Source organism: Mirounga angustirostris, unplaced genomic scaffold (assembly GCF_029215605.1).
Source record: "Mirounga angustirostris isolate CCGP_5_RB_7025 unplaced genomic scaffold, mMirAng1.0.hap1 SCAF_7, whole genome shotgun sequence".
NCBI classification, from domain to species: Eukaryota; Metazoa; Chordata; class Mammalia; order Carnivora; family Phocidae; genus Mirounga; species Mirounga angustirostris.
Window position 1 is genome coordinate 73,195,630 of NW_026991715.1, and position 22,977 is coordinate 73,218,606.

The window sequence follows — 22,977 nt, forward strand, 5'->3', positions numbered from 1 at the left end:
TAATGATACCCCTTAGAAACCACTCCAGTGAATGCTTCTGCAATCCTGAACTCAAGTTTCTCAAAAATCAAATGTTATGTCACACCTTTTACTTTGGTTCATGCTTTTCTTCCCAGTGCCTTGAAAACCTTTGCTTCTGTTTTTTTACCTAACACTGACTGGTCAACTTAGACTGAGTTCCAACCATCCTGCTTTTGGAAAGCCTGGTCTGACCCCACAGGCTGGGTTAGGTGCTCCTCTCCATCCAACAGCATTCCAAGCATATCTCTAATAACCATAATACTTGAAAGGATTTGCCCCATTGTAAGTGATCTGAGGGCAGAGAGTGTGTATACCTTTTCATCTTTTCTTCCCTTGCTTTGGCACAGTGCTTGTCACTATGGGCACTGAAGGAATGGCTGTTGAACTAAACCAAAGTTCAGAATCAAACATTCCAGAAGAGGTCTGAGGAAACGGGAGATTGCCAATATACCATAGAGTTGATCCTGTGCTACAATTAAATTTGGAGTGCTTTGTCCAAGCATTTACCCCACGTATCTTGCCTCTAAGCTCTAATTATGTTCCTTCCTTCCCACTGCATACTTCTTCCCAACATCGCATGCTAAAATCCTACCCATGCTTCAAAGTCTCCAGCAAATTACCTGTTCTCAATGAATTTCTTTTTCTTTTTTTTTTTTTTAAGATTTTATTTATTTATTTGAGAGAGAGATAACGAGAGACAGAGAGCAGGAGAGGGAGGAGGGTCAGAGGGAGGAGAAGCAGACTCCCCGCCGAGCAGGGAGCCCGACGCGGGACTCGATCCCAGGACTCCAGGATTATGACCTGAGCCGAAGGCAGACGCTTAACCATCTGAGCCACGCAGGCGCCCCTCAATGAATTTATTTTTCAACTGGATATTATTCCTGTGACCCTAACCCATAGATTTGTTGTTGTTGTTGTTTTTATGACATTTACTTTATTCAGCTTTCCCATTATTTATATATTTTATCTCCTATCCATCTTTGTGCTCTTATATTAGCTATCATTAAAAGCTTTATACATACTTAATACTCTATAAATAGCTCTTTAAATGAATGCAGTTAACCTAAGGCAAAACCAATTTGTAGTAATGATATACTGGTAATAGATTATAAATATTACCTTGTTAAGGTCATGACCTCTAAAGAAATAAATGTTTTCTTTAAAAAAAACATAAGCTATATGAATTTGTATTTTCACATGAATGTTAATAGTGGCTTTATTTGTAACAGTCTACAGTTGGAAATAACTCCAATGTCCAAAAACAAATTAATGAATAAACAATAAAAATGAACATGCAACAGGGATGAATCTGAAAATAATAATGCTGAGTAAAACAGACAAAGAGTATTACTGTATGATTCCATTCATATAAAACTCTAGAAAATGCAAACTAATCTCTAGTGACCAAAAGCTGATCTCTGGTTGCTTGGGAATGGGGGAGGGTTAGGCAGGGAAGCATTATCAAAGGGCATGAGAAACTCTTGGGGATGATGGAAATGTTCACTGTCCTGATTCTGGTGACAGTTTAAAGGTATACATATTATGTGAAAACTTACTAATGTGTACTTATTACTTTGTACACATTATCATATACAATCATCAATTATATCTCAATAAAGCTGTTTTTAAAATTCCTCTTTAAAAAGAATTTGTGATAAATAATTTGATCTGGTTCTTTTATATATTTTTGTACATGGTGAGCCAATTGAAGAGGGCAAACTGCACTAAAAGTCTTAGAACTATTTTAATATGAGAATGAGAACTGTTAATACTAATCTGTTTTGAATATTAAAGCAGATTCTTCTACCTGGCAACACATATGTGTTAGAATGATCTATAATTCAGACTCCTTCTAACCATTGATCCATTTGTGTGAAGTTATACATGCCTCTTCATTTTAATTACTTCACTATTTTGTAATAAAAAAAATTAAAGCCAGGTTATTAGAATTCTTTTTCATTTTCTTCCAAGAGAATCCTGTGTTGGGTTTTAATCCCATCAAGAGATGGTGCTGATCATGCTCATCCTCCCACGGAGTACTCCAGAGTACTACGAGGGTCCCACCCTTGTAGCCCAAGGGGTAGAGCCTGCTAAGATTCCAAAAGAGGCTTGAGTTGAGAGTAACTTCTCCACCTAATTGACCAGGATTAGGAATCTGCCCTCATCCCTGGCCTCCCCTAGGATTTGCCACATGACAAGACATTCTGACCCAATCCACAAGATATTTATTGACCATAAGTAAATGGTATGTATTTCTATGTCCTTACAGATACAGACCATGAAGTCCCACCAACATACCTGTAAGGATTACTTCTGTGAAATCAGATGTGGCCATATATGCATCAGAGCCCTCAGCTAAGTCTGTGGTAAGAGGCCAGATGAAGGAACATTCTACAAGAAGGAGGTCCCTGAAGATAAGGGATAAGGCCCAGTGGACAAGGTTAGGAGGAAAACATTACAGCCTCTGCCCGTTCTCTAGCCACCAGTCCATTCTGTCACCAAGAAGCCAGAGCTCAGTTCCTTGGTTGCTGGAGCTTTTAAGATTTCAAGGAAAATCTAAGTAGCCCCTAAAGAATGAGATATCCACCTCCCCTTATTCTCTGGTAAATTCCATCCATCACTGAAGGAACAAATACACAGTCTTTTTGTTCTCCTCCTCCCCAAAGAATCTTATCTTTTTTTGGTGAATCCTACTTCCTCTGTTCAGGAAGAATAGATGTAAAGCTTAAGAAGTTAGGATGTATGTAGCATGTTAGACATTGTATCAGGGTCCACTTTTCTCATCCATGCTTTTGCCTACCAGTTCTGGGCACAACTTAAGTGTGTGATTATTCTTGATGATCTCACCTCTTCACTTCCATTTAGTATCCCCCTTCCTTTTTCTCACATTCCACTCCTGGGCTACACAGAACTACTTGTAATAAAACATTTTAGGGTTGAAAGGAACATTAAAAGTCATCTATTACAACCACTAGAGAGATTCTCCTGAAATCCTTGTCAAACAAGGACAACTGGCTTACACTGTAAAACTATTTTAGCTAACTGAACAAAAGAATCCATGCCAGTAACCAATGTGAGAAGACTGAAAGAGATTCTTGGGCTTTTCTCTTCTCCTAGGCAACCAACATGTGATAATGATGATTCACTAAAGATAATATTTGATTCAATACTTCAGGGAAGAAGGGAAAAGATAATATGATGAAGGATGGAGGAATGCTGTAATTTTTTTTTTTTTTTGGAGCAGGTAGGAATAGCTATTTATTCTATGCATAAGTCTTGATCTCACTTACTATTTTCATTAACTAAGAAAACCTTCTAGATGGTAGCAGGAGAGCAATACAGAAAAAAGCAAAGATTTAAGTCCCAAGAATGTTATTCTCTAAATTGGAACCTAACCTAGAAAATCACAATGAAATATGCCAAGAGACCATTTGTGACCAATGATTAGTATGCCACCATATATTTACTTTGTAAAGATGCACTCTTGCATAATTAGCTCTCAACAAGTATAAAAGCATGCCTTGATGCACTAAGGCATCATTTTATTTATTTTTCTATATGATGTTCATATAAAAGTAAGTTATGCTTTATTCAACCATATACCAGATACTTCTCATTTCTAATAGTGTCAGTATGTTTTTATTGGTAAAAATAAAATATATGAAAACTATATTTTGACCAAATAACACTATATCTCTTGCTGTTGTTGCTTTTAACTTTGAAAAGTTAATTTCACATTTCATTTTCACCATATTACAATCTGTGAGATGGATAGTATCTGTTATTAGCTAGTTATCTGTGGTGCCATATCTGGGATGTGTATCCTGGGTTCCACCTCTGGGCTGTCTTTAGCTCAAAAATGTACTTTGAGTGGACTGCACCCCTCTGTGAGCTCTCACTTAGGTCCTGCTGATGGTCTTTACAGAAACTGATTGAAATTGCAAATGGAATCTGTTACCTTTTCTCATCAGTTTGCCACATGTCCTGTTCCACAAACTCTTCTCAGGAGACAGGAGCCAAAAGTGCAACTCTGTCATGTCAATCATTTGACAAACATTTTCCAAGGGAAATGAATATGTTAAACTCCACATACAGTGTACAAATATGCTGAGTCTATCTAAGGTCTCAGATCTAGAAAGTGGTATGAAAAGAACAAGTGAAACTGTATTTTCTTCTTTTGGAAGCATTAAAGATGTCTTCTTTAATTATTACACCAAAGATTCTCTAACCGACAACATATGCTTGCTAATAATTTTTGTCTTGCAGGAATATGAATGTTTTCTAATGGGAGGCATTTAAATGCCTTAGTTGAAGATTGATTCAAAGAAAAGCTCTCTTTTGGATTCATCTCAACATCTATCAGGTGGTATTATTTTTCCAATAGACTTTTATGCTATCCTTTGCTTTCGAAAGAGCTTATGTCCAACCTATAATTATTTTCTGCTAATTAGAGTAATTCATGGTTAATTATTCAAAATGATTCCTCTTCAAAATCAAATCTATTTCTTGTCATGACATTAAAAAAAGATACAAATAAAATATCAGGATGCAAATTTCTGTCAGAAGGGAATACTTTTTAAAAAATTTTCTTTAAATAGCATTAAAATCTTTCTCTACCAGCAAAGGCTCCATGATTGCCTACTTTAATTAATGTGAGCTAGAGAAGGGCAAATGAACCATGAAGTGATGACTGTCAATGTTTTTGATAATTACTAAAGATTAGTTATATTGACTATACTGGAATGAGTAATTTGCTATATCCTTAAAGAAGAGTTGCAAAGCAGTAAGACCTAAAAAGGGAAAGGGCAAACAGTGAATATGTGAGCTTGAGACCCTGGATGTCTAAAGACATACTTTGAAGATATATGCCTCTTTGTGGACTCTCAGGTGTCTGAATCTTCCTTTCCTGGTATTGTCCTGGTCCTGCTTACTCAAGAGGCAGCTCCTTCCCTCTGGCATCTCCTAGGGAAGCCCTAGAGCTCCCTCTTTTTCCAAGCAAGGATCATGCTTTGCCTGTATTTGGACCATTACCCCACTCTGATCTCACTCTCCATTTTGTTCTATTCCAATTTTTGTATGACCCCAACTGTCTTTCCTGAGAGGGAAAGGTTCTCCTCTACCCTCATTTTTCTTAGACTATACTTAGTTGTTTTTTTTTAATATGATTTTTTTTAAATTTTATTTTATTGTGTTATGTTCATCACCATACATCATTAGTTTTTGATGTAGTGTTCCATGATTCATTGTTTGTGTATAGTACCCAGTGCTCCATTCAATATGGGTCCTCCTTAATACCCATCATCAGGCTAACCCATCCTCCTACCCCCTCCCCTCTAGAACCTTCAGTTTGTTTCTCAGAGTCCATAGTCTCTCATGGTTGGTCTCCCCCTCTGATTTCCCCCCCTTCATTTTTCCCTTCCTACTATCTTCTTTTTTTTCTTTTTTTTTTTAACATATAATGTATGATTTGTTTCAGAGGTACAGGTCTATGATTCATCAGTCTTACACAATTCATAGCACTCGCCATAGCACATACCCTCCCCAATGTCTATCACCCAGCCACCCCATCCCTCCCACCCCCCACCACTCCAACAACCCTCAGTTTGTTTCCTGAGATTAAGAATTTCTCGTATCAGTGACATCATATGATACATGTCTTTCTCTGATTGACTTATTTCGCTTAGCACAATACCCTCCAGTTCCATCCATGTGGTTGCAAATGGCAAGATTTCGTGGGTATTTTTGATGGCTGCATAATATTCCATTGTGTGTGTGTGTGTGTGTGTGTGTGTGTGTGTGTATACATACCACATCTTCTTTATCCATTCATCTGTTGATGGACATCTTTTTTAAAAAACCTTTTTTATTTTTCATTTTTAGAGTCATATTCTATCCCTTCATTGTAGTTAACCTTATTTTTTGTATATATTTAAGTTGTTCTCTCTTTAAAATTTTGGGATACAGTTTCTTCTAACAGACCAAAATAAACCCTAAATCTCTAGTGTATGGCTTTGTTCTAGTCTCCTGCCTGATCACATTCTCTCGCTTTTTTTTTTTTTAATTTCTCTTCTTTCTTTTTTCAGCCAACTTCTTATCTTATCAATTCCTTTTATAAAATCTTTTCTAATTTTCATCTTTACAGTCATATTCCATCCCTTCATCATATTTACCCTTATTTTTGTACATATATTTGACAAAATATAGCATCCTTTCTAGATTAAAACTCTTCAGTGAAGGGATAGAGGGCACATACCTCAATATCATAAAAGCCATCTATGGAGCGCCTGGGTGGCTCAGATGGTTAAGCATCTGCCTTCGGCTCAGGTCATGATCCCAGGGTCCTGGAATCGAGTCCCACATCGGGCTCCCTGCTCCTTGGGAGCCTGCTTCTCCCTCTGCCTCTCTCTCTCTCTCTTTCTCTGTCTCTCATGAATAAATAAATAAAATCTTTAAAAAAATTTAAAAAAAAATAATAAAAGCCATCTATGAAAAACCCACAGCGAATATCATTCTCAATGTGGAAAAACTGAGAGCTTTTCCCCTAAGGTCAGGAACACAGCAGGGATGTCGACTATCACCACTGCTATTCAACATAGTTCTAGAAGTCCTAGCCACAGCAACCAGACAACAAAAAGACATAAAAGGCATCCAAATCGGCAAAGAAGAAGTCAAACTCTCACTCTTTGTAGATGGTATGATACTTTATGTGGAAAACCCAAAAGACTCCACCCCGAAACTGCTAGAACTCATACAGGAATTCTGTTAAGTGGCAGGATATAAAATCAATGCACAGAAATCAGTTGCATTTCTATACACCAACAACAAGACAGAAGAAAGAGGAATTAAGGAGTTGATCCCATTTACAATTGTACCCAAAACCGTAAGATACCTAGGAATAAATCTAACCAAAGAGGCAAAGAATCTGTACTCAGAAAACTATAAAATACTCATGAAAGAAACTGAGGAAGACACAAAGAAATGGAAAAATGTTCCATGCTCATGGATTGGAAGAACAAATATTGTGAAGATGTCAATGCTACCTAGAGCAATCTACACATTTAATGCAATCCCTATCAAAATACCATCCACCTTTTTCAAAGAAATGGCACAAATAATCCTAAAATTTGTATGGAACCAGAAAAGACCCGAAGAGCCAGAGGAATGTTGCAAAAGAAAAGTAAAGCTGGTGGCATCACAATTCCAGCCTTCAAGCTCTATTAAAAGTTGTAGTGATCAAGACAGTATGGTACTGTCACAAAAACAGATGCACAGATCAATGGAACAGAATAGAGAGCCCAGAAATGGACCCTCAACTCTACGGTCAACTAATCTTCGACAAAGGCAGGAAAGAATGTCCAGTGGAAAAAAGTATCAACAAATGATGTTGGGAAAAGTGGACAGCCACATGCGGAAGAATGAAACTGGACCATTTCCTTACACCACACACAAAAATAGACTCAAAATGGATGAAAGACCTAAATGTGAGACAGGAGTCCATCAAAATCCTAGAGGAGAACATAGGCAGCAACCTCTTCGACCTCAGCTGCAGCAACTTCTTCCTAGAAACATTGCCAAAGGCAAGGGAAGCAAGGGCAAAAATGAACTCTTGAGACTTCATCAAGATAAAAAGCTTTTGCAAAGCAAAGGAAACAGTCAACAAAACCAAAAGACAACCGACAGAATGGGAGAAGATATTTGCAAATGACATATCGGATAAAGGGCTAGTATCCAAAATCTATAAAGAACTTATCAAACTCAACACCCAAAGAACAACTGATCCAATCAAGAAATGGGCAGAAGACATGAACAGACATTTTTCCAAAGAAGACATCCAAATGGCCAACAGACACATGAAAAAGTGCTCAACATCGCTCAGCATCACGGAAATCCAAATCAAAACCTCAATGAGATAGATGCCACCTCACACCAGTCAGAATGGCTAAAAGTCAGGAAATGACAGATGTTGGTGAGGATGCGGAGAAAGGGAACCCTTATACTTAGTTTTCTATATACATTTTTTGAGTGCCTTCAGTGTGCAAAGTCCTAAAGTTGTATAATTTAAATGAAGCAAGTTGAACATGTCAACTGTGTATGACATAAACAGTTCTATTAGATTCAAACAAAGAGAATAAAATTATAGATGCATAAATGTAAGCCTAAGAAAAAAAAGATCTTTAGAAATGGCAGCTACTTCTGGGATTCAGGAGACAAGAGAAGAAAATTATCTATCTGGGAAATGCCGAAATCGTTGCTAAAGGAAAGCAAACTACTTGCACTTTGATGAGGACTGATTACCACCTTGTTCTTAATCTTCACTAAAACTCCTCAACTTATTTGCTTCTAGAACCCACCCACCAGTGGGAATACAACTCAACTTTTATAATAAAAATTAACTTTAGAAAATTTTTCTTGAGCACCTAGATTTTCATAACAGCCATGACAAAAACTAGGAAAACAACACAATTAGGTGGTAAGTGACCTTATAATGTCTGTGATGAGGACAGTCACGCTTGCTAAATAGTCCATGAGTCCTTTTTCAGTTTTGATGGAGCCATGTGACTTGTTCTGGCCTCTGGATTATGAGCAGATTTACCAGGTGTCAAAGCATTTAACTGCCACTGGGAGGAGACCTTCTAGTGGGCTCTTTCATCATCATGACAACAAAAGATGCTATGTGTTGAGATGGCAGATTCAGATGTAAGTGGCCTTGATTGCTCAGTCACCACATGGAGGATAATGCTCTAGAGAGTTACCTGGGCTCCCAATTACTTTGCTGTCTTCAACATACAAAAGTCATGACATTAATCTGTTCTCTATGTGGCATAGGAGGATCTCAAGGTACATCTTTGCAATGAATGAAAATGTTCCATATAGGCACATTTCTCATCTAAATGCCAGAGTTAAGTTTACAAAGGCAGCCTAGTGGTGGGTCCTTAAATGCCCATCACCATAAATGCAAAACTCCCTTTTTGTGTTTGCAGAAGTAATTCCATATCTTCCATATTTGGAAGTCAGTTTGAAAGACTGCATGTTGTCTATTAGGAGGGCCTTTTCTTTTAAAAGCTACACAAATAATTTTAAAAAAATTTATATTACTTTGCTTTCTATAGTTCATTGAACTATATAAGAAAGTAGAATGAAGGTAATAATGGATTTTTTATATCTATATGGAAAATTGCTTTGCTATTCAACTCTTTGAAACTATTGCTAAATTCTGGCATTTTTGGTTTATATATCAAAAATAGTAATATGGGAGGAGGAGCAAGATGGCAGAGGAATAGGAGACCTAAATTTCGTCTGGTCCCAGGAATTCAGCTAGATAGGGATCAAACCATTCTGAACACCTACGAACTCAACAGGAGATCGAAGAAAAGAATAGCAGCAACTCTCTGAACAGAAAAGCAACCACTTTCTGGAAGATTGAACAACTTGTCTGAAGTTCTAGAACTTTTGGAGAGAGTGGCTTAAGATTTGGATGCATATCCTTTCTAAAAGCTATTTAAAATATGAATGCATATGGACAAGGACAAGATCATAATATGGGAAAAGAAAGGGACTGACTTTTCAAAAGTAGACGGTTCCTTAACCAAGGGCAGGGAAAAACAACTTGAAATAGCTTTGGAGACATGATCAGAGAAAAGTTTCCAAGCCTGCTAAAATTTCTGGAAGTTATTTTCACAGAAAAACAGGTCATACCCTGACAACCAGGACCTCACAAGAATAAGAGAATTATGTCAATGAGGACTATGCTGGGAGTGGGATGAGATTAGAAGGAAACAGCTTTCCAGAAGTGGGTTCCTTGAGCTGCAAGCAGTATAGCTGTGGAACATCCCTGATTTCCAGGTTAGTCCAGACTTCAGTTTAAAATAAAAGGAATTTTAAAGAAGATGTGGCACACATATACAATGGAATATTACTCAGCCATCAGAAAGGATGAATACCCACCATTTGCATCTACATGGATGGAACTGGAGGGGATTATGCTAAGTGAAGTCAGTCAAGCAGAAAAAGACAATTATCATTTGGTTTCACTCATATGTGGAACAAAAGCAATAGCACGGAGGACCATAGGGGAAGGGAAGGAAATCTGAAGAGGGAGAAATAACAGAGGGAGACAAACCATGAGAGATTGTGGACCCTGGGAAACAATCTGGGGGTTTCAGAGGGCAGGGGGGTGAGGGAGGGGGTAACAGGGTCATGGGTATTGAGGAGGGCACATGCTGTGATGAGCACTGGGTGTTATACTTAACTAATGAATCAAGAACACTACATCAAAAATTAATGATGTACTTATACAGTGGCTAACTGAACATAATAAAAAAAAGAATTTTAACTTGTTTAAAAGCCAAAAAAAAAAAAAAGTCATATAATCATTCCTATCTGGATGAATATTCAAAGATTTGAAGAATTTTTTTGTTTGTTTTTTGTTTTTTTAAATATTTTATTTATTTAATTGACAGGGAGAGAGAGAGAGAGAGACAGCGTGAGAGGAAACACAAGCAGGGGGAGTGGGAGAGGAAGAAGCAGGCTTCCGGCCGAGCAGGGAGCCCGATGCAGGGCTCGATCCCAGGACCCTGGGATCATGACCTGAGCTGAAGGCAGTCGCTTAACCAACTGAGCCACCCAGGCGCCCCAAGATTTGAAGAATTTTTATCATGACATTATTTAAATAAAATATTAGAGACCAGATAAATGTTCAATTATAGATTATTCATATATTTGGAACATTCATTTCATGACCTATTTTGTAGGCATTTAACATGACAATGTAGAACATCAGCTTTCAGATGGGATACAGTAACATTCATTTATCTGATTAAAAATGGGAAGAGTTACAGCCAACATGATACAACTGTATGCATCTGCAAAACTATTTTATCTAGACTACAGCCTGATTTTCAAAATTTGAGCACATCCTTTGAATTTTGTATAAGTGAACATGTGAGTTGCTTCAGGGAAAAATAAATAGAAAACTACCCTGAAAAGAAGAATCCATGATAGGATAAGAAAAGATAACTAAAGAGAAAAGAAAATGATCTGCATCCCCAACTCATAGCAGCTACATAGAATTGTAGGGATTGACTTCAGAAGGTACACAAAGTGTTAAGAAAAATGGTCAAAGCAACTTAGTAGGATGGATAGATATTGGAGTATGACTTTCTGTTATGAAAGCAAAGACTTAATCTAACTTGAGATGCATTCACGTATATCTTTGTGAGGCTATATTTTCTTTCTTAGTGTAAGACCAGTTGCTGGTCATGGAATTTGTTTTTTTTTTTTTTTTCTTTCTTGTTACTTTAAGGAAATTAAGGTCAGTCAAAACATTTTTACTCTCCACATTTGAATCTGTAGCACAACAATTTCCATTGAGGATTCTTGGGGAACTTCATTTTAGTTATGTTTTAATAAAGTCTTATTTGCATTGACTTCTGAGGTGGCATGGCATTCCCTCACTGATAAACTATTTGGGTTTAGTTTTTTTATGGAGAGATTTTAATTTAATATGATAGATTCAAACTTTCAGGTTTTATATGCATGCCTGGAAGCCTTTTAATAACTTGCAATAATAAACAAAATGAATTTGATTTTAGGGTAGACACTCTTGTAATTGGTATTTTTACCAACTCAGGGTGTTTATTTTTCCAAAAAAAAAAAAATAAGTAAAGTGCATTCTTTCCATCCTTGCTGAATGAAGAGTAACGGAATTGTAATTCCATAGCTGCAATGAAAAAAATTCATACAGATCTATTTCTTACTTTAGACATGATCCTTGCATAACTCAAAAAAAGGAATTTTCCCCATATCTTAAATTCATTTACCTTTCTGCATAGTTAGGGATCAAGGTATAATAAAATATTTTTAAAAATATATTAACAGGTAGTAGGTAAGGCTAGTATGGACTAAAAACCTGCATAGGAAATTATATTATTTTAACTTACAAAATTGTATATTTTCAATACTGAAAAATGGGGTTTTAAACACAGAAGTGATTTTGATAAATGACAGAATTCTGCCTAAGGCCACAGTAGAGACAAGAACAAGAAACATAGGAATAGGGAATCTACAAATTAGCATGTTATGATTATTCTCTTTCATAGCATTTAAGAACAGCTTTGAAAAGTTCCAATGTCTTCAGCAGTTTAAACTTATTTCTACTGTACCTAAGTAGCATGTACTATAACTCAAATTGACAAGGTTGCCTGAGAAATATTGGCACAACTCTTGTATAGTGATGAGGCATTACTGAACAATATTTTTTGGATGATAAACAGTAATGGAAATTTGAGATTGAAATGGCCTTTTCAAGGGAGTAGGTCACACCTACGAAAACACAAGATCGGTATTTAAGTTTGTCTCTCATTCCTGGATATTGAGCTTCTTCAAGTGTTTGTGCGTTAGTCAGTTTGACACCTCAAGGATCCCTAATTTTTATGAAGATGTCAGCATGCTGGTAACATTTTTTGAAAGATCTATTTAAAAAAAAAATTCTGTATCTTACTTGCCCCAAGACTGAATATAATTTTTCATGATAGTTACAGGGCTGATGAAATACTGAATGGGTTGTGGGAGGAGGGGTTGCAGTTGGGGCAGGTTGGAGGAATATGAGGATTTCAGTAATTTTCTGCAGTGATAATACTCTGTTTCAGTTCTCAAGAAACAAAAGTAATAGCTACTACTTAGTAGGCTTTGCTAAGAACTTGAGGAAAGAAAATCACTGAGCCTCAGTTTCTTCATCTGTATATAAGGGCAATGTCTAGCTCTCAGGTTATCGTGGGGGAAAAATTACACAATATATACAAAAGCCAGTCCAAGTTAAACTATATAAAGATTTCAAGGTTTAAAATCCACAGGTGTACTTTAATTAACTGAAAAACATTGAAAAATCCTGCATGAGTTTTAACTTGTAGATGTGCTCCTGATGTGGTGAACACACTAAAGAAAAAAAAAAAGCTGTACCATTAAGAAAGGAGTCAGGGTGGAAAGAAACACTGCCTAATATAGATGTCATCTGTGTCATCAAAGACTCTGAAGGTCCCATACATTGCAACCCTTCAGCACATTCCAATACTGATCTGCCTTCATGTAAGATAGGGTTATGTCCCACTAAACCCATAAACCCATCGTAAGTTGAAAATATTTTAATGCACCTAACCTATTGAACATCATAGCTTAGCCCAGCCTACCTTAAATGTCTCAGAACACTCACATTAACTTGCAGTTGGGCAAAACCATCTAACACAAAGTCTATTTTATGATAAAGTGTTACATATCTCATGTAATCTCTTGAGCACTACCCTGAAAGTCAAAAACGAAATGGCTATATGAGTTCAAAATGGTTTTAAGTGCATCAGTTGTTTACACCCTCATGATCATATGGCTGACTGGGAGTTGGGGCCCAATGCCCAGCATGAGGAGAGACTATTTTACCCCATAGCGCTAGCCTGTGGAAAGATCACACTTCCAAGTGCCACTATTGTCTGCATGCATATTGCTTTCGCACCATCAGGAAAGCCCAAAAATCATTAAGTCAAATTATCATAAACTGGGGACGGTCTGTATGTAATCTCAGATGCCTTTGACCCATCACCAGTTGTTGCCACACTCACATTTTCTTATTGCAAATCTTATTTTTGTGTATTTCTAAATTCAGGTTTCAATGGTCAAATAATTATATCAGGCTTGCAAAAAACTAATATAGTTAATAATATAGTCACTCAGCGGAAAGTGTAGTTTGAGGTTTTTTCTGATCTCATTTATATTACTTCTTTCATTGTAGCAAAGTTTTAGGTAGGCATGTAAAATTGTCCTGCTTGTTTTCAGTACTAAAATAAACTTCTGAGGAGTTCATTTCTCTCTCTTGCCTGTATACAAATGTTGTACGATAAGTATTCCAAGAAGTCTGTTGTCAGTATTGGTCTTTTCCCCAGAGCTTGTTTCCCTTCTAGTTTCTAAACTTGAGTATCTTGGAGTTCTCTTAGATTTTTCCCTTTCTATCTACAAATTTATATTCATCAAGTCCTATTTATACTTCCTTTTCATTTTTTTGGGGGGGGCTCTTCTTTCCTAGTTTACTGCTAATTTCATTCCAATGTCCCTCCAGTAATCTTCCACACAAACTCTGTCAACTCATTTTCCATGATAGTCCAACAAGCTAGGCAGGTCTCCTCCTTCACCAAATATCTGCTGACTTTGGGCAGGTGGTTGTAGGAGTATGGGTGATTTTCTTTGGGCAAAGAAGACCTTGCAGTGGGAAGTCTGGCTTGAGACCTGAATGATGAGAAGGGAGCTGCCATGAGAGGCTGTGATGGGGGTGCAAGCTTGATGTGTGTGAGAAAAAGGTGGCTAGCAAACAGGACATGGCAGTGAGAAGAGAGGCACAGAGGTGGGAAAGTAGCCAGGTCATACAGGGCTTCATGGAAACTGCCATTTTTTTTTTTTTTAAGTATGCTGGAAAATCATGGAGGGATTTTAAGCAAGGGGAATGACAGGATCTGATTTACTTTTTAAATGGTCATTCTGGTTGCTCATAGATGGATGCTGTGGAGATAGAGTCAAGGGAGCCTTCCTAAACACTCCTTCCTCTGAACTTCCTGAAATTCCTTCTCTTACTCACTTGACTTTTACATATATGTAATCTTGTATTATTCCACTTTAGGTGTGTAGCGCACAATTTCACCAAATGCTCTTTAATGGACCTTTGTGTTCTCCATAGCACTTGATCAGATGCTTTGCATCTGATAGGTATACAACAGATAGTATAGTAACTGTTGATGGAGCCTAGTATATAAACTACCTATCCTAGTAAAACAGAATAAACGAGACCTGAAGAAGGTCAGTGTCTTAAGGAGAAGCCCCTGTAGATTAGCTCATCCTAGCAATGGTGAGCAGTCTGAAGACAGGGCTTCTAAGTCTTCTATGTTCACTGTACCTCATTCCATGTTGACATCTAATAGAGTTCCTCAACATCACTGGAACTCACTAATAGTTTGTTGAAAATCATCCAATGCTGCACTTAAGATCTGTGCATGTTATTGTGTGCAAATGTGTCCTCAAAAGAAAAAAAGGAGTAAACAAAATTTGCACTCTAGTTAATGATATGCACATTGGAGTATTAGGGAGAAGTATACTGATGGTTGCAACTGACTTTGAAAAGCACCAAAAAATAAGATGAATTGATGGATGGGTAGAAAGATGGATAGGTAGGAAGATATGTGAAAAGTAGAGTATATTAAAATGGCAGGATCAAAGTGATTCCATATATAGGGATATGGGTATTTATTATAAAATTATTTCAACTGTTCTATGCATTTCAAACTTTTCATAATAAAATACAGTGAAAAGTCGGTTGCAAGTGATAACTAAAAAAAGATCATATCAACAAAATGCTTAAGTTTATCGTTCTGTACTTCCAATTTTACGTATCTGAGCTTTCAGGAAATCTTCCAGTCCTTACACAGGATACAGATTTTGCCCATTTATTTATGACTTTGAAAAGTGCCCCAAGAAGCGGTGTAATCAATTCAACTTCTTATGGCTTCCTAAGTTAACAATTTGGGTTATATTCACCTATAGTTTCTAAGTGATGGCTATGTCTCTGATAAAATTTTCCGATCTATAAAAACCAGAAAATAAAGTTAAAACATTAAATCATTATTAAAATGAGTGTTTTGTGATACTTAATGATAATTAATACAAATAATTACATATTACTTATTGGGCAGTATAGTCTTGCTTTAGCATTTCATCAGGAGTGATAGCAAAAAGTACAATCAGCTGAATATAGCAACAGTCTCTCCCTGACACTCTCCCCATCCTCTCCTCTAGCCTCTCGTTCCTTCTCCCTCCCTCTGCCTCCCTGGCTCCCTTTGCCCCATCTCTTTTTTTCTGATGAAGAGACACTGCATAGCTTAGGTAAGCAAGGCATTTAAATGGGAGAGGAAATGATCAACATTAGTTCAAGATTAAAGTTCTGTAACTAGTTTTGTCTTTTTTTTTTTTTGAATGAAATTTCTAACAATCTGAAGCACTACTGCGCATACCATATAACATAAAAGCACAACTTTCGGTTTCCACCTCCTTTATCATTTTTCTAGACAGTTTATTTTAACATACTGCTTTTGTGAATGATTTAAATGGGAAAAAAATGTTCCTTAGTTTTTCTTTTCAAACAACAGAATGCACATACTCACATTCACACTTTTTTACTCTAGGAAAAAGGAATAGAATGCCTATCCAAAGTGTACTTTCAACTTTCAGTTTGTATTGCAGACAATCGATATCTTTGAAGGAGACTTTAAGTGACAGCACAAAAGTACCCTTGCTTCCACTGGGCCAACCTATGGATAATATTTGAAGTCAGTGGAAGCTTTACATTTTTTAAAGGTCTGCCCAGGTGTCAATAAATATGAGAAATGGGCTCAGAGCTGTGTGTAAATGAATAGGTTGCATGCATTTTGAGGCAGTCTTTACAGGAACACATTGAGAGATCTGGCATTCTTAAAATCGAGCATATGTCATATCAACATTCCTACTACAAAGTATTTTGTTACTGTTTCTGTGCTCTAAATAGCCCCATGCAAAGGCACATCACTGAACCAAAGCATATGGAGGTGGCTATTCAGTTATGCTGAGCTATGCTACTGTATCAGTTTGCTACTGCCTTACTCACCTTGTTCTACACATTGGCCAATGGGAATTTCTGCTCAGAAATTATAATGTAGCAAAGAAAGAAGTAAATACACCAGGGTGGATTCCATTTCTCAAGACATATCAATATGAACCAGTGCTATTGTCTGTTTCCTGCCGAATCCATAAAACATATGCACCTATGCCTTAAGGAAACAGTAACTCTTTAAATTGCCTTATATTTACAATTACCTAATTATTTTGCCAAAAATAAAGGTCATTAAAATCATCTTGAAGCTTCCCTTAAATTTCAGTAGCCTGCAAGTTGTACAGTCTTTAACTATGTTCCATTTAACACATTTAATAGATGTAAAAGCTCACAAGTGATGATATAAAGGATAATTTACGCTTGCAATGCATTTTTGTCCAATTAATAGATTGCCTGCGTGTTGCATATTTTGCATGACAAAAGAGCAGAATATTAAACTGCCATTCATAATGAAAATGCACTTTGCAAATTAAAAGTGCCGAAACAGAAATTTTTCACCCTGTTTAGGAAATAAACAGTCCTTAACCAATTAAACTGCATTGTAATAATTCTATGATTTATTGCAAGTTGTTTAACTTTCAAAACTCGGCTAACCCATATTAAGGTCACAATCCATCATGTCTTGCTTGGAAAGCTAGCAAATAATGGCTGTTGTATTAGCTGCTTTTGATGATAGTATGAAAGAAGTATTAGCACTTGTCAACAAAACTGCTTACAACATAACATTAGCATGCATGGGCTGCTGTACCTATTTATTATTCTGGCAGCTTCACACATATTGTTACAAGCTTATAAAACATTTTGTCGGGTGGAAACCGAATGTACACTGTTTGGTTTTCTGATAGACTGGCAGCATAAATGTCTGGGCTGACTTAGTTTAGTTTAAGTGTAAATAGAGACACAAATTCTTCAACCTGTTCTCTTATTGATACTGAAAAGTGCTGAATTATTCAGCATCCAACTCTTCTGTTTGTGTCTATCACAGTTATCAATTACCCATCAGTCTTCTTGTCAAAACAGAATGGATTAATCTGGCTGAAAATAAGACAAATAAATGGATACTATAACAGGGGTGCGGGGTTGCCAGACTGTCAAAGGGAAATCCAGGCAGTGACATTTGCCGTCAAAAATGGGATCTCTGGCTTAAGTGAGCAAATGATTCCCCTTTGCGAGCCAAGAATGCACTTAGCTCACCGTAAGTAAATTAATCTGCCTTCTTTGACTGCTAATGCATTAGCACTGAGGTAATAGTTCAATTGCTGAAATTCCTTTATGTTTAAATAATTCTGGTCATCATTATTGTTTCTCAAGGAAATGCAGATACTTTATCTTGGTGAGGAGAGGGTTGCCCGGTAAATAAATGAGCCCGTTTAACAATGAAGTTACTGCTGATAGTTTTGTGCCACTTCATAGCTCTCGGCTCATGTGGTACCAAGTAACTCTTTGCACAGATGGCTGGTGGAACCCATCCAGCATCTGCAAAGTCCATCCCTGTTTTCTTTCCCAAACATTTTATTTGGAAATCTTGTTTGGCAAACTTCCTGAGACTCTGCCTAGCTGTTCAAAGTACATATTTCCAATCTATCTCATTTGGCCCTTCTATAAAAAAAGAGCCAGCAAAGTGCCTTCTTATTTGGCACAAAAAATGCAGCCACAGACTGAAGCAAGTTTTAAGTTCCTGGCCAAAAATTTAGAAGAATTTTATCTTAGATGCTTCTATACTGGACTGTTTTACATAGTCATCATTAACATCTGAAGCCTTCACATCATGACAGGATCAAAACCCCCCAATCTGTATCAGCCGATAAGCTTCACTTTGCCAAAATTCCCTCTTGTTCTCATTTCCCCAGACATTTGTATCCTAACTAGTGTGGACACGGTTCTTACTCACACTGTGGGACGGTGAGATATTTAAGGAGAGCTACCTGCTAGAAAATGGTTCCATCCACTTGATGAATGAACAGATTATTTTTGAATGAAATCACCATCTTTTTGTGTGTGTTTGTTTTTCCAATAGATGGTGTACAGAACTTCAAACATTTAAAAACCAAAACCAAAAACCCTTCCTATATTTTGGGGAGTTCAAAAGAGGTCACACTAATAATTACATTCTAAGTACAACTTTCTCAATTCTCTTAAAGACTTTGACAGACTGGAAATTTTGGTCTCACATTCCCAGAACATTACCACAAAATTCTGCTCAATGTAAATCAGTTTCCCAGAACTTCAGCATTTGAGGGAAATGCACAAATTGGCCTGATCACAGCTCATCTTTGCTAAATCTCATTAGCTTCGTATAGAACCCCAAAACTACTTCATGGAAGGCAGCTGGTAAACATGTGCAAACACTGGAACTTCTGAAATGAGACAGTATTTTTGTTGCCAATTTATCATTTCACTTTGTCATCACTCCTGACCTTCTTCTCTTTTTAAATATGTAACTCCCTTATAGGCAAAAGTGGCATTGTACAAAATTTCGCTTGGCCAAAAAGTGTTTCCCAAACTTTAATTTTTTTCCCTTAGGATTAATTCTTTGCAATAATAGCGACTAAGCTAATTGACAGGTGTACATAATGAACTTATTTCCAAATTCTAGATGTCATTTCCCATTCTTTGAGGAACTTTTCAAAATGTATCTGCCATTTCAGATTCAAGTTGTCCAAGCCTACATATTCTCTCCCACTGGTTTCCCCCCCCCCTTTTTAAAGTTTTTATTTATTTATTTATTTGAGAGAGAGAGAATGACCAGGGGGAGGGGGAGAGGCAGAGGCAGAGAGAGAGGCCGAGGGAGAGGGAGAGGAAGAGGGAGACTTCCCCACTGAGCAGGGAGCCCGATGAAGGGCTTGATCCCAGGACCCTGGGATCGTGACCTGAGCTGAAGGCAGACGCTTAACTGACCAAGCCACACTGGTTCCCTATTACCAAAATCCTCCATCAGTTGCTAAGCCCTACACAGTCCACCTTTACACTGTTATTTTCCCTTCAATTATGACTTTCACGGTGCTTTTGCAGTCCCTCCTGATTCATTCATACATCCATGCATGCACCAGTTCATTTATTCAACAGCTCTTTGAGGGCCAAACATGAGTGGTCTCTCTGCCTCAAGTCTTTCCAACACACCTCCCACTCTGGCCACCTGCCCTCAGCCTGAAATACCCTGTGCCATCCAACCCAGCCTTTAAATCTCAGTTCAAGTGCAACCTCTTTGCACATTTTTTTCCCCTTCACCCACTTGTTATTTCTTACTTCTTCCAGTCTCTTAAGCATTTTTCTATCTCCCTTATCACAACACGGTAGAATTCCTACCTCTGCCACTGACTAGCTTTGGGAAGCTCTCTAACCAATTGAAGTCTCAGTTTCTCCTCCAAAATCAGAGATACTATTACTCCATATGGTGTGAAGTTAAATGAAATAATAACATACTTAGAACAATGCCAGTGTACATTCAAGTTCTTGTTATATCATTGTACACAGCAAGGAGTTAAAAATATTTGTTGTGTGTCTGTTGGCCATTTGGATGTCTTCTTTGGAAAAATATCTGTTCATGTCTTCTGCCCATTTCTTGATTGGATTCTTTGTTCTTTGGGTGTTGAGTTTGATGAGTTCTTTATAGATTTTGGATACTAGCCCTTTATCTGAAATGTCATTTGCAAATATCTTCTCCCATTCTGTCGGTTGTCTTTTGGTTTGTTTGTTTTTTTTTTTTTTTAAAGATTTTATTTATTTATTTGACAGAGAGAGACACAGCGAGAGAGGGAACACAAGCAGGAGGAGTGGAAGCGGGAGAAGCAGGCTTCCCGCCGAGCAGGGAGCCCGATGGGGGGCTCGATCCCAGGACCCTGGGATCATGACCTGAGCCGAAGGCAGATGCTTAACGACTGAGCCACCCAGGCGCCCCTGTCTTTTGGTTTTGTTGACTGTTTCCTTTGCTTTGCAAAAGCTTTTTATCTTGATGAAGTCCCAATAGTTCATTTTTGCCCTTGCTTCCCTTGCCTTTGGCGATATTTCTAGGAAGAAGTTGCTTCGGCTGAGGTCAAAGAGGTTGCTGCCTGTGTTCTCCTTTAGGATTTTGATGGACTCCTGTCTCATGAAAAAGTGCTCAATATTGCTCGGCATCAGGGAAATCCAAATCAAAACCTCAATGAGATACCACCTCACACCAGTCAGAATGGCTAAAATTAACAAGTCAGGAAACGACAGATGTTGGCGGGGATGTGGAGAAAGGGGAACCCTCCTACACTGTTGGTGGGAATGCAAGCTGGTGCAGCCACTCTGGAAAACTGTATGGAGGTTCCTCAAAAAGTTGAAAATAGAGCTACCATATGACCCAGCAATTGCACTACTGGGTATTTACCCCAAAGATACAAAAGTAGGGATCCGAAAGGGTATGTGTACCCCGATGTTTATAGCAGCAATGTCCACAATAGCCAAACTGTGGAAAGAGCCAAGATGTCCATCGACAGATGAATGGATAAAGAAGATGTGGTATAGATACACAATGGAATATTATGCAGCCATCAAAAGGAATGAGATCTTGCCATTTGCAATGACGTGGGTGGAACTGGAGGGTATTATGTTGAGTGAAATAAGTCAAACAGAGAAAGACATGTATCATATGATCTCACTGATATGAGGAATTCTTAATTGCAGGAAACAAACTGAGGGTTGCTGGAGTGGGGGGTGGGGTGGGAGGGATGGGGTGACTGGGTGATAGACACTGGGGAGGGTATGTGCTCTGGTAAGCACTGTGAATTGTGCAAGACTGTTAAATCTCAGATCTGTACCTCTGAAACAAATAATGCAATATATGTTAAGAAAAAAAAAAAAGAAGAAGAAGGTAGCGGGAGGGGAAGAATGAAGCAGGGGAAATCGGAGGGGTAGACGAACCATGAGAGACGATGGACTCTGAAAAACAAACTGAGGGTTCTAGAGGGGAGGGGGGTGGGAGGATGGGTTAGCCTGGTGGTGGGTATTGAGGAGGGCACATTCTGCATGGAGCACTGGGTGTTATGCACAAACAATGAATCATGGAACACTTCATCTAAAACTAATGATGTAATGTATGGGGATTAACATAAGAATAAAAAAAAAGTAAATTAAAAAAATATTTGTTGTAACATCTGTGTGTTGGGAGAGAAGCATTGTAATTGCATTTGGTGTGTCTGGGGGCCTTAAAACTACATTTACCTACTGTCCCAGATGGTGGGCCAGGACACCCAGTTCTGATCACTCTGGAGTCATGCTACCCATAATCGTATCCTAGCCCTTACCACTTACTGGCTCATTTTTTCTTTCTTCCTTTTTTTTTTTTTTTTAATGTGAAGTCAGGCAGTTAAAAGTTTCTATACCTCATAGATAGTTGTTAAGATTAGCTGAAAATAAAAGGCTTAGCAGTGCCTGATCCACAGCAAGACCTTCTTAAGTGTAGCTTATCATTACCCTAGAGGGGTTTCAAAATGCTCCTTGATCTACTTCTAGGTGGTGAGAAAGGACCATCACAATGAATGAATTCCCTGATTATTGTCACATCCTTCCAGAAGGCTTCCTGAATAACACTTCTCCCGAATCCGGTCTATCATTGATCTCCCAGACTGATTAAATACTACCAAATCATATCACTCCCCAAACAGAGGGTGATTCACATTCTCCCTCTACTGGGACATTGACCGCTCTTTTCTAGCTTTCAGAGTGCTTCCTAATCATCTCCTCTCTCCTGAAATGTTGTGCCTCATCTTTTCCCTAAAATGTATCCTTTATCCTCTAACCCTTCAGTTATAGTCCTGGGTCCACAGACTCTCAAAGAGGCCATTCTTCATGGCCTTGTATCTTCCCTCATGTTGATCACTCCCTTCCCTGCCCCACACATCTAGAAACATCCACCCTATCGCTACCCATCTTCCATCCTTGTAAGTTTAAAAACCTTCCTCTGCCAAACATTTTCTGACTAACTTAGTCCTCGAAGATCTTTCTTCTAAATGCCTGAAGCAGTTAGAGATTTTACCACACAATTTAGCTATTAATTACAAATTGTTTGGCACCATTTGCTATGTATTTGCCCCTCCAGAGATATTTCACTTTTTTTTTTTTTTTTTTTTTTTTTTGCTTCCTAGTGCTCTCTCTTTTTCTTGGCTAATCCACCAAGCTCTCTGGATAATCTTCCTGGTCTGTCATGGAGACTATGCCATTTGTCTTCCAACTATCCTTGCTATTGGCCAAATCTGTTTTTATGTACCAAGAAGAATTTTCCCTCCTGCTAAACTGGATTTCTGCCACTTCTGAGA

General features: G+C 37.8%; 1 protein-coding gene and 1 long non-coding RNA gene across 5 annotated transcripts in view; one reads left to right on the forward strand and one right to left on the reverse strand.

Annotated features, from left to right (window-relative positions):
- LOC129046466 (uncharacterized) overlaps positions 1 to 21,257 on the forward strand; it is a 111,827-nt gene extending 90,570 nt beyond the window's left edge. Inside the window, exons 3-4 of the long non-coding RNA XR_010413154.1 lie at positions 4,288 to 4,384; positions 20,432 to 21,257. This is a non-coding gene — a long non-coding RNA (uncharacterized LOC129046466). The remainder of the gene's footprint in view (positions 1 to 4,287; positions 4,385 to 20,431) is intronic.
- The window catches only part of KIAA0825 (KIAA0825 ortholog), a 403,169-nt gene that overhangs the window by 64,946 nt on the left and 315,246 nt on the right, over positions 1 to 22,977 (reverse strand). The window lies entirely within an intron of this gene.